We start from the raw sequence: 10,885 nt of genomic DNA, 5'->3' as shown, positions 1-10,885 counted from the left end.
ATCCGGCGATGCTCCGACGGACTTCCAGCAAACTCTTGGACTTGCGATGATCCACTTGGCGAGTTCCGATGAGCTTCTTTTGGCAAGCTCCTGGACTTCTCGGATTTGTTCCTGCAGAACCTCCGACGACCGTCCGGACTTCCGTCGAGCTCTCGAACTCCCAACGTGATCATAGTCTTTGACTCTAGCTCAACTCCTGCTGCATGTCTTACTTTCATCGTAGTTAATCCTACACACTTATCTCAACATATGGATTATATAACAAATGACAATTAACTTCATCATCAAAATCTGAGATACAACAATCTCTCCCTTTTTTATGATGACAATCAATTGATAACGGAGTTAACCTTAACTCCCCCTATTTATATGTCATACTTGAGATAAGTCATTCTTGAATTCAAGGTCTTTGAAATCAATAGACTTATTGATAAGTTAAGAACTCTTAACCTTATAAATTACTCCCATCATGATTCCTATCATGATGTATCTTACTGAAAATTATGTCAAGACTTGACATCGATTCTCAAGTTTTACATTTCAAATATGAATAATTATAGTAGTTCAACATAAGATATCAACATGTAAAATTATGATGCAAGTTCTTGATATCTTAATATAATACAAACATGGCATAATGTAAATATTGCAATCATAGTTATCATCGATTCATATATTTTCGATGATGTAAGCATGGCATAATCATAGCATCAATTCATATATCTCTCCCCCTTTATCATCAATAAAAAGGAAAGCGATATAAACAATTTTTAAGCATAAGTGCGATTTTATTCATGCCATAAGGTTCATGTCATTTTCCAATAGTGAGTGATAAGATACCAATTATGCAAACATCTCAAGGAAAACATGACATGGAGATAGCTTTTAATACTTCTTCCTTTTCATTTGTTATTATCTTTTTGCATGAAGGAGGACGGCTATTTGTGATACTAGCTATTTATGAGTTTACTTTGAATGAAGTTAAAATCGATGAGAGATTAAATCATATTCCATTTTTACAAGGATCAAAATATGTATGTGAAACAAATCCTTGCAAGTAAAAATACTATGATTCATATTACAAAAAGGAATTTACACGTAGGAATCAAATCCATTTCTCAAAAAATATTTTTCACATGATAAGTGTATGAGAGATGTTTTTGCTAGTTGATTCTATATGTCAAAAATCAATGATGAGAATCAAACTCGATATACATATGCTTATTAAGTTCGGAAGAGGATAATGTATCGAGAAAATCCGATTGTTATGATACCACTAATTAAGAGAATCCGAAAATAAAATTAACACTTTCATGCATTCGAACAAGACTATACTATAGATTTTTAAATACAATCATAAAGATAAAACATGCTTATTGTTATGGAAATTTTTGTATCCAAAAAATATAATTTCCAACATGTAATTTTAGGCATGTAATGGCAATCAAGTGATTTGATCATTCAATCAATAAAGTCTGAAAAATTATTTTAACAAGTTTTTGCATTCGAACAAGACTATATTATAGATTTTCAAATACAATCATGAAGACAAAACATGCTCATTGTTATGAAAATTTTTGTATCCAAAAAATATAATTTCCAACATGTAATTTTAGGCATGTAATGGCAATCAAGTGATTTGATCATTCAATCAATAAAGTCCGAAAATTGATTTTAACAAGTTTATGCATTAGGACAAGACTATACTATAGATTTTCAAATACAATCATGAAGACAAAACATGCTCATTGTTATGGAAATTTTTGTATCCAAAAAATATAATTTCCAACATGTAATTTTAGGCATGTAATGACAATCAAGTGATTTGATCATTCAATCAATAAAGTCCAAAAAATAATTTTAACAAGTTTATGCATTCGGACAAGACTATACTATAGATTTTCAAATATAATCACGAAGACAAAACATGCTCATTGTTATGAAAATTTTTGTATAAAAAAAAATATAATTTCCAACATGTAATTTTAGGTATGTAATGGCAATCAAGTGATTTGATCATTCAATCAATAAAGTCCAAAAAATGATTTTAACAAGTTTATGCATTCGGACAAGACTATACTATAGATTTTCAAATACAATCATGAAGACAAAACATGCTCATTGTTATGGAAATTTTTGTATCCAAAAAATATAATTTCCAACATGTAATTTTAGGCATGTAATGGCAATCAAGTGATTTGATCATTCAATCAATAAAGTCTGAAAAATGATTTTAACAAGTTTTTGCATTCGAACAAGACTATATTATAGATTTTCAAATACAATCATGAAGACAAAACATGCTCATTGTTATGGAAATTTTTGTATCCAAAAAACATAATTTCCAACATGTAATTTTAGGCATGTAATGGCAATCAAGTGATTTGATCATTCAATCAATAAAGTCTGAAAAATGATTTTAACAAGTTTTTGCATTCGGACAAGACTATATTATAGTTTTTCAAATACAATCATGAAGACAAATATTGCTCATTGTTATGGAAATTTTTGTATCCAAAAAACATAATTTACAACATGTAATTTTAGGCATGTAATGACAATCAAGTGATTTGATCATTCAATCAATAAAGTCTGAAAAATAATTTTAACAAGTTTATGCATTCGGACAAGACTATACTATAGATTTTCAAATACAATCATGAAGACAAAACATGCTCATTGTTATGAACATTTTTGTATAAAAAAAAACATAATTTCCAACATGTAATTTTAGGCATGTAATGGCAATCAAGTGATTTGATCATTCAATCAATAAAGTCTGAAAAAAGATTTTAATAAGTTTATGCATTCGGACAAGACTATACTATAGATTTTCAAATACAATCATGAAGACAAAACATGCTCATTGTTATGGAAATTTTTGTATCCAAAAAATATAATTTCCAACATGTAATTTTAGGCATGTAATGTCAATCAAGTGATTTGATCATTCAATCAATAAAGTCTGAAAAATTATTTTAACAAGTTTTTGCATTCGAACAAGACTATATTATAGATTTTCAAATACAATCATGAAGACAAAACATGCTCATTGTTATGGAAATTTTTGTATCCAAAAAACATAATTTCCAACATGTAATTTTAGGCATGTAATGTCAATCAAGTGATTTGATCATTCAATCAATAAAGTCCGAAAAATGATTTTAAGACAAGACTATACTATAGATTTTCAAATACAATCATGAAGACAAAACATGCTCATTGTTATGGAAATTTTAGTATCCAAAAAACTTAATTTCCAACATGTAATTTTAGGCATGTAATGACAATCAAGTGATTTGATCATTCAATCAATAAAGTCCGAAAAATAATTTTAACAAGTTTATGCATTCGGATAAGACTATACTATAGATTTTCAAATACAATCATGAAGACAAAACATGCTCATTGTTATGAAAATTTTTGTATAAAAAAAAACATAATTTCCAACATGTAATTTTAGGTATGTAATGACAATCAAATGATTTGATCATTCAATCAATAAAGTCCGAAAAATGATTTTAACAAGTTTATGCATTCGGACAAGACTATACTATAGATTTTCAAATACAATCATGAAGACAAAACATGCTCATTGTTATAGAAATTTTTGTATCCAAAAAACATAATTTCCAACATGTAATTTTAGGCATGTAATGGTAATCAAGTGATTTGATCATTCAATCAATAAAGTCTGAAAATTGATTTTAATAAGTTTTTGCATTCGAACAAGACTATATTATAGATTTTCAAATACAATCATGAAGACAAAACATGCTCATTGTTATGAAAATTTTTGTATCCAAAAAACATAATTTCCAATATGTAATTTTAGGCATGTAATGGCAATCAAGTGATTTGATCATTCAATCAATAAAGTCCGAAAAATGATTTTAATAAGTTTATGCATTCGGACAAGACTATACTATAGATTTTCAAATACAATCATGAAGACAAAACATGCTCATTGTTATGAAAATTTTTGTATCCAAAAAACATAATTTCCAACATGTAATTTTAGGCATGTAATGACAATCAAGTGATTTGATCATTCAATCAATAAAGTCCGAAAAATAATTTTAACAAGTTTATGCATTCGGACAAGATTATACTATAGATTTTCAAATACAATCATGAAGACAAAACATGCTCATTGTTATGAAAATTTTTGTATAAAAAAAAACATAATTTCCAACATGTAATTTTATGCATGTAATGGCAATCAAGTGATTTGATCATTCAATCAATAAAGTCCAAAAAATGATTTTAACAAGTTTATGCATTCGGACAAGATTATACTATAGATTTTCAAATACAATCATGAAGACAAAATATGCTCATTGTTATGAAAATTTTTGTATAAAAAAAAACATAATTTCCAACATGTAATTTTAGGCATGTAATGGTAATCAAGTGATTTTATCATTCAATCAATAAAGTCTGAAAAATGATTTTAACAAGTTTATGCATTCGGACAAGATTATACTATAGATTTTCAAATACAATCATAAAGACAAAACATGCTCATTGTTATGGAAATTTTTGTATAAAAAAATATATATAATTTCCAACATGTAATTTTAGGCATGCAATGGCAATCAAGTGATTTGATCATTCAATCAATAAAGTCCGAAAAATGATTTTAACAAGTTTATGCATTATGACAAATTAACATTCCTAATTCTCTTCTAATGAAATCAAATTGTTCCTCGCTTAAAGGTTTTGTAAAAATATCAACTAGTTGATGCTTTGTATCAATGAACTCTATGATTATATCATGATAATGACACATCAATTTCATGGCTATATTACCTTCTCAAATCACATTTATCATGGAAACCAAGACACAAGATTTTTAAAGTAGGCATTATAGAAACATTTAATTTCAACATGAAATCCGACAATGAGTAACGAGATTGAGCAATGAAACCCTACATATTCTCACCAATTAATACATCAAGTAACCATATCAAAGATTAGTAGTCATCAAGGCATTGTGATTAAGGTGAGTAACATAAAGAGTTTACAACAACGTAATTGTTACAACAAGAGGTGATTGTGTCCACATATACAAGCTTATTCAGGAGGTGAAAAATTAAAGTGCCTAAATAAAGAGTCAAATTGTCGATTAATTTGCTACAGTTCAGATATGATTTGATCTTGTCGATGTTCAAGCCGATCTTGTCTTTGTTTAAATCGGTTCGTCCGAATTCCAATGTCTTTCCTCAAAGGGATGTGTTTCCTCAAAGGGATAGATCGGAGGAGATTGAGTACCCCTAAAGATTAGTGTTTCGGGTTCTGGTTCTGGTTGAGGGGGATCGATTCTTCTAGGCATTCTAACCCAATTACCGTTTCTATAAAAATATCTCAATCGGTGAAGTAGATTTTTATTTATTATACTAAATATGTCTACTTTCATCACTTCTTCGTCAGGTGGTATTGGATTATCGTAGGCTTTAAGTATTTTAGCATCATGTCTTTCTTGGATAGTTCTATCATGTTTTGTTGGATAAGGTAACCAAAATAAATGTTATGTCCTTTTATGATCCAATACATGGTTCCTAATTCCATTTGACTTACTTCATCATGATGGTATTGTTTAGGAAGAATGATGTTAGTTATGATATGATGAAGTACCTTAGTGTTTAGTGGTAGTAGATGTTCATAGCTTCTAGGAACTATCACTAAGTTGGGATTACCGAAAATTGTTCCTAAGGCTTCAACATATGTTGTCCCAACTATTTTATTATCCCACGATCCTCTAAAATAAAGACCTCTATTTTTTATGAGAATGTCTATCATGTCGCAAATGAATCTATCCGTAATGGAGATGTGTTGTTCTAGGAGATAGGTAGACATTCTTTTTTCTTCATCTACTTGTAGATTGTTGTAAAACAATCTAACAAGTCTTGGATAGATGGGTTCACTAATTTGTAAAATTGGGAGTAGATCTAAGTTTGCAAACCATTAGATTGTCTCTAAGTCTCTTAGTTTATCTAGATCTACATGTTTTCCCTTATTGACACTTCTAAATTCGAAGGAAAAAAATTTTTCAGCATGATATTTTGAATCGAAAAGGGTAAGATCAAAGTCTTCTTCTAATCTTCTCTTCCCTTTGTCTCTAGAGGATCTTCTAGAGCCCATAACTATTGCTATTTAAGAAGATAGTAATGAGCAAGAGTAAATGACTCAAAAATAGAATTTAAAAGGTTCTTAGAGAATACCTTAAGTGAGATCCTTAAGAGAAAGAGAGATTATTGATCTTTTGCTTTGAAATGAGGAGTATTTGGGAGAAATGAAGGTGGAGAAGCTTTGGTGGTGTAAAGAGGGGAAGGGAGTAAGTTGGGGTCGATTCCACCGTCGGTCCTAGCTTGGTTTAAAAGGGGCAAGATTATGGGCGATTGCATCGCTGGCTGGGGCGGTCAGCCAGCGGTGCAACCGCTTGCAACCCGTGACAGTCGGTGGTGCCACCGCCTACAGGTGGCGAGCACTTGTTTGGGGGCTGTATGGACTGATTTGGATGTTTTCAATTTGAGGAGAGGTTTCATTTGTGGAGCAATCAACTTTACTTTCGTAATTACGTTAGAGTTTCCATTTCAAGATGAGAAATTTCGTACGTTCAAAATTAGATCTTGTGACGCGCATATTCTACTTCAAATGTCATACACAATTTTAGACATGTTCATGACTTATTATCCAAGTTTGTAAGCTTTGCAAGTTTATGACAAACTTTGCTTGCAAGACATAAGTTAATGATATAGTTGGATCCGAAGAAGAATTCAATTCGATGAGTTCAGAAATCCGGAGGGTATGCGAAGGGAGAATTATGAGTTTCAAAATCTGAGGGATTAAACAGGATTGTATTAGTATTACTCTGCAATATTAATTTTCTAATCCTCTTTTTACTATTTAGGCTAGAGAGCATTACGTGTTCTTTTGGATCTCGAGTCATGAATATCGAGTACCCAAAAAGCAAGATATTATCTCTTGCTCCTAGCTTTTGATGATGTATGTTTTTACAAGAAGGGGTGATTTTTAGGTACCCATTTACTTTTGGGTGCCTTAAAAACTAATCTACATTGTTTATTATGTTGCATAGAGTTTATCATAGTTCCTTTAGGAACCCAAATCAGTTGCATTTGTCCATGTTTATCATAGAGTTTATCATTGTTTATTATGTTCGGACTAATTTTCTTGAATGGACAATGATACGTTTTATGTCCATGTTTGCAACAAAAGTTGCATTTGCTTTGGTGTTGAACATGTAAGATAGGGCCTTTTATGAAGATGGTTGGATTTTGGTGAGGACTTCTCACAAATCCGATTCCACTTCTTTTGGGAACGTGACCCTTGTTTGCAAGGATCATATTCAAAGACTCGCTACCAACCTCGAATTTCTTCAAAGTGTCCTTAAGTAGCAAGTTTTCCTTTTGGAGAGTTTCTAGATCATGACATTTTTCACATTAAGCTAAACTATCATGATATTCAGTTTTTAATTTATCAAAATTGCTAACAAGACTATCATGCTTATTTTTCAACAATTTATATTTTTTTATTAATTATTTTGCATTCATCAAATAAGTCATAGAAGGCATTTAATAATTCATCAAATGATAAATCTGCATCAATTAAATTTGTTACCTCTTCTCCGATGTCTATTAAGGCGTAATGAGCAACTTGCTCGGTGTTGGACTCCTCTTCTTCGGACGTGCTCGAGTCATTCCACGTTGCTTTAAGCGCCTTCTTCTTTGATGTTCTCTTCTTGGCTTGGGGACAATCACTTTTGTAGTGTCCCGGCTTTTTGCATTTGCAATAAACAACTTGGTCCTTCTTGAGTTCAAGTTTATTTTTTGTGTCACTTTTAAACTTGTTTCTCTTAATGAATTTTTTGAATTTTCTTGTTAGAAGTGCCAAGTCATCGTCACAGTTTTCATCACTTGAGTTTTCTCTCAAGTGGTTATCTAAAGTTCTAAGTGTCATATCCTTCCTGTTCTTTGGAAGGATGTCTTCTTGCTCTTCATGAGCCTTACAAGTCATTTCATAGGTCATTAATGATCCGATTAGTTCTTAAAGAGGGAAGTTGTTTAAATCTTTAGCCTCTTGAATAGCAATGACTTTAGGGTCCCAACTCTTATGAAGGGATCTTAGAATCTTATTTACAAGCTCAAAATCCAAAAAACTTTTGCCGAGTCCTTTTAGACCATTGACGACATCCGTGAAACGGGTGTACATGTTGCCAATAGTCTCGCTCGGTTTTATTCGAAAAAGTTCAAAAGAATGTATCAAAAGATTGATTTTTGACTCTTTCACTCTACTTGTGCCTTTGTGAGTCACTTCGAGTGTATGCCAAATATCAAATACGGTTTTACAAACTGAAACACGATTTAACTCATTTTTATTAAGAGCACAAAATAAGGCATTAATAGCCTTTGCATTAAGAGCGAAAGTCTTCTTCTCCAATTCATTCCAATCGATCATCGGAAGAGAAGACTTCGAAAATCCATTTTCGACAAGATTCCAAAGTTCAAAATCCATTGAAATAAGGAAGATCCTCATTCGGGTCTTCCAATATGTGTAGTCCGTCCCATTGAACATGGGTGGACATGTAATAGAGTGGCCCTCTTGGTTTCGGCGTATGCCATATCTCTTGGGTTTTAATCCGTTTGAGAGTTAACCCCGCTCTGATACCAATTATTAGGATCAAGAGCACTAAGAGGGAGGGGGGGGGGAGGTGAATTAGTGCAGCGGAAAACTTTCGACGATTAAAACTGCGTTCGTACGTTGAAAGTCGATTCCGACGTAAAAGTCATTTCGTACGGATAATAACTTTGAAAGCTTACGGAAATGTATTTGAAGTAAAGTAAGCCAGGAAGTTTGTAGTTAAGATAGAAATCAAAGCATAAACTGAAATATGATGTTCGTATGATAAAATCAATTTTCGACGTAAAACCATTTTCGGAAACTTAACTTGAAAGTGAGTTCGTAAAAGAGCTGAAGGCAATAAGCTATTGAGGAGGTTTACAGTAAAGATAAAATGCTCAAAGTAAAAGCAAACCGAGATTTAGAGTGGTTCGGTCAATCTTGACCTACATCCACTTTTGGCTTCCTCCTCTAACGAGGTCATCGACGTCCACTAGAGGCCTTCCTTCAATAGGTGAAGGCCAACCACCCTTTTACAATTTCACTCCTTTTGACGGGCTTAGGAGACAACCCTTACAAACATTTCTCTCCTCTCTTGAAAGATCAAAACTTGAAAAAAGAGGGAGGAGAACTTGTAGCATTTACAACACTTTTGAGCTCTAAAAATTACATAGTAAGATTGGATTTTCGGTGCCGTTTCATGTAGGAAAAGGTGGGGTATATATAGGCCCCAAACTAGTTTGAATTTGGAGCTGAAAAATATCTTTTCCCGGATTTTCGGGGTCCTAGCGGTACCACCTCCTGACTGGGGCGGTACAACTGCCTGACAGCTCAGAGACTGAGCTTCTGGGCGGTGCCACCGCCTAACAGGGGCGGTTGCACCACCCAGTCTCGCTCGAAGACTGAGCCTTGGTGGTGCCACCGCCTACCTGGGGTAGTTGCACCGCCTAGTCTCGCTCGGAGGCTGAGCCCTGACGATGTCATTGCCTGTCAAGGGTGGTTGCACCGCCTAGTCTCGCTCGGAGACTGAGCCCAGGCGGTGCCACCGCCTACCTGAGGCGGTTGCACCGCCCAGCTTACCTAGGAGACCCTCTCCTAGGCGGTGCCACCGCCTAGTAGGAATTCTGGTTCGAATGGGTTGATCCATTCGGCCTAATTTGGGTCTATCAAGGGCCCAATTGCCCCCAGATTAAGTTAATAAGATCACCTCTCATTCCTAACTTAATCTACACGTTAACTACGATAATTCTTAAGACATTTACTATAGCTTTCTCCGGTGCGTCAATTGCTTCTTCCGGTGAGCTTCCGGCGAACTTCCAGCGAACATCCGACGAACCTCCGGCGATGCTCCGACGGACTTCCGGCAAACTCCTGGACTTGTGACGATCCACTTGACGAGTTCCGACGAGCTTCTTTTGGTAAGCTCCTAGACTTCTCGAATTTGTTCCCGCAGAACCTCCGACGACCGTCCGGACTTCCGTCGAGCTCTCGAACTCCCAACGTGATCATAGTCTTTGACTCCGGCTCAACTCCTGCTGCATGTCGTACTTTCATCGTAGTTAATCCTACACGCTTATGTCAACATATGGATTAGATAATATATGACAATTGATTTAATCATCAAAATCCGAGATACAACACAAGTGACATAAGACACCTTTCAAAATAATTCTAAAAAGAAAGATTTTTTTTAGAAAAATAACTCTCTCTTTTTCCTTCAGGATTGGTATCTCATGCAAATATATGTGCATAAATAATGTATAAAGTAAAATTATTAATAAGTTCTCTATGCATCCAATGAAAAAATTATCTCCTTATATTTTTTATATCATTAAAGTTACTAAATCATACTACATCCAAGTTATTATATATATCCACCTATATACACTGTTACTTTTTTATTTAAATAATTAGATATTTTTATATTATTCTCTTTGTATCTCTTTCTTTTGGAAGAATAAAATTACCTTAAATCATCGTATTCATACAAGATGTTTGGAGGTGAAGTACCTCTCCAGCTGATATTAGCATACTGTTGTCTTGCAAAGGTTGCTATAGGTAAGATGTCTTGAGTTATGTTTTAAAGCTGGAGTCCTTGAGTTGTTGCAAGAGCGACATGAGCTGCATAGAGTTAAATTTCAATAAAAATATTAATTTTTATTGAAATTAATATTAAAATAATATTAATTTTAATATTCTAATCGATGATGATATTAAAAATATTCTAATAATAAATAATAAAAAT

This window comes from Musa acuminata, chromosome BXJ2-3, assembly GCF_036884655.1.
Source record: "Musa acuminata AAA Group cultivar baxijiao chromosome BXJ2-3, Cavendish_Baxijiao_AAA, whole genome shotgun sequence".
NCBI lineage: Eukaryota > Viridiplantae > Streptophyta > Magnoliopsida > Zingiberales > Musaceae > Musa > Musa acuminata.
The sequence above is the reverse complement of the archived record's forward strand: the minus strand, read 5'-3'. Positions refer to the sequence as shown.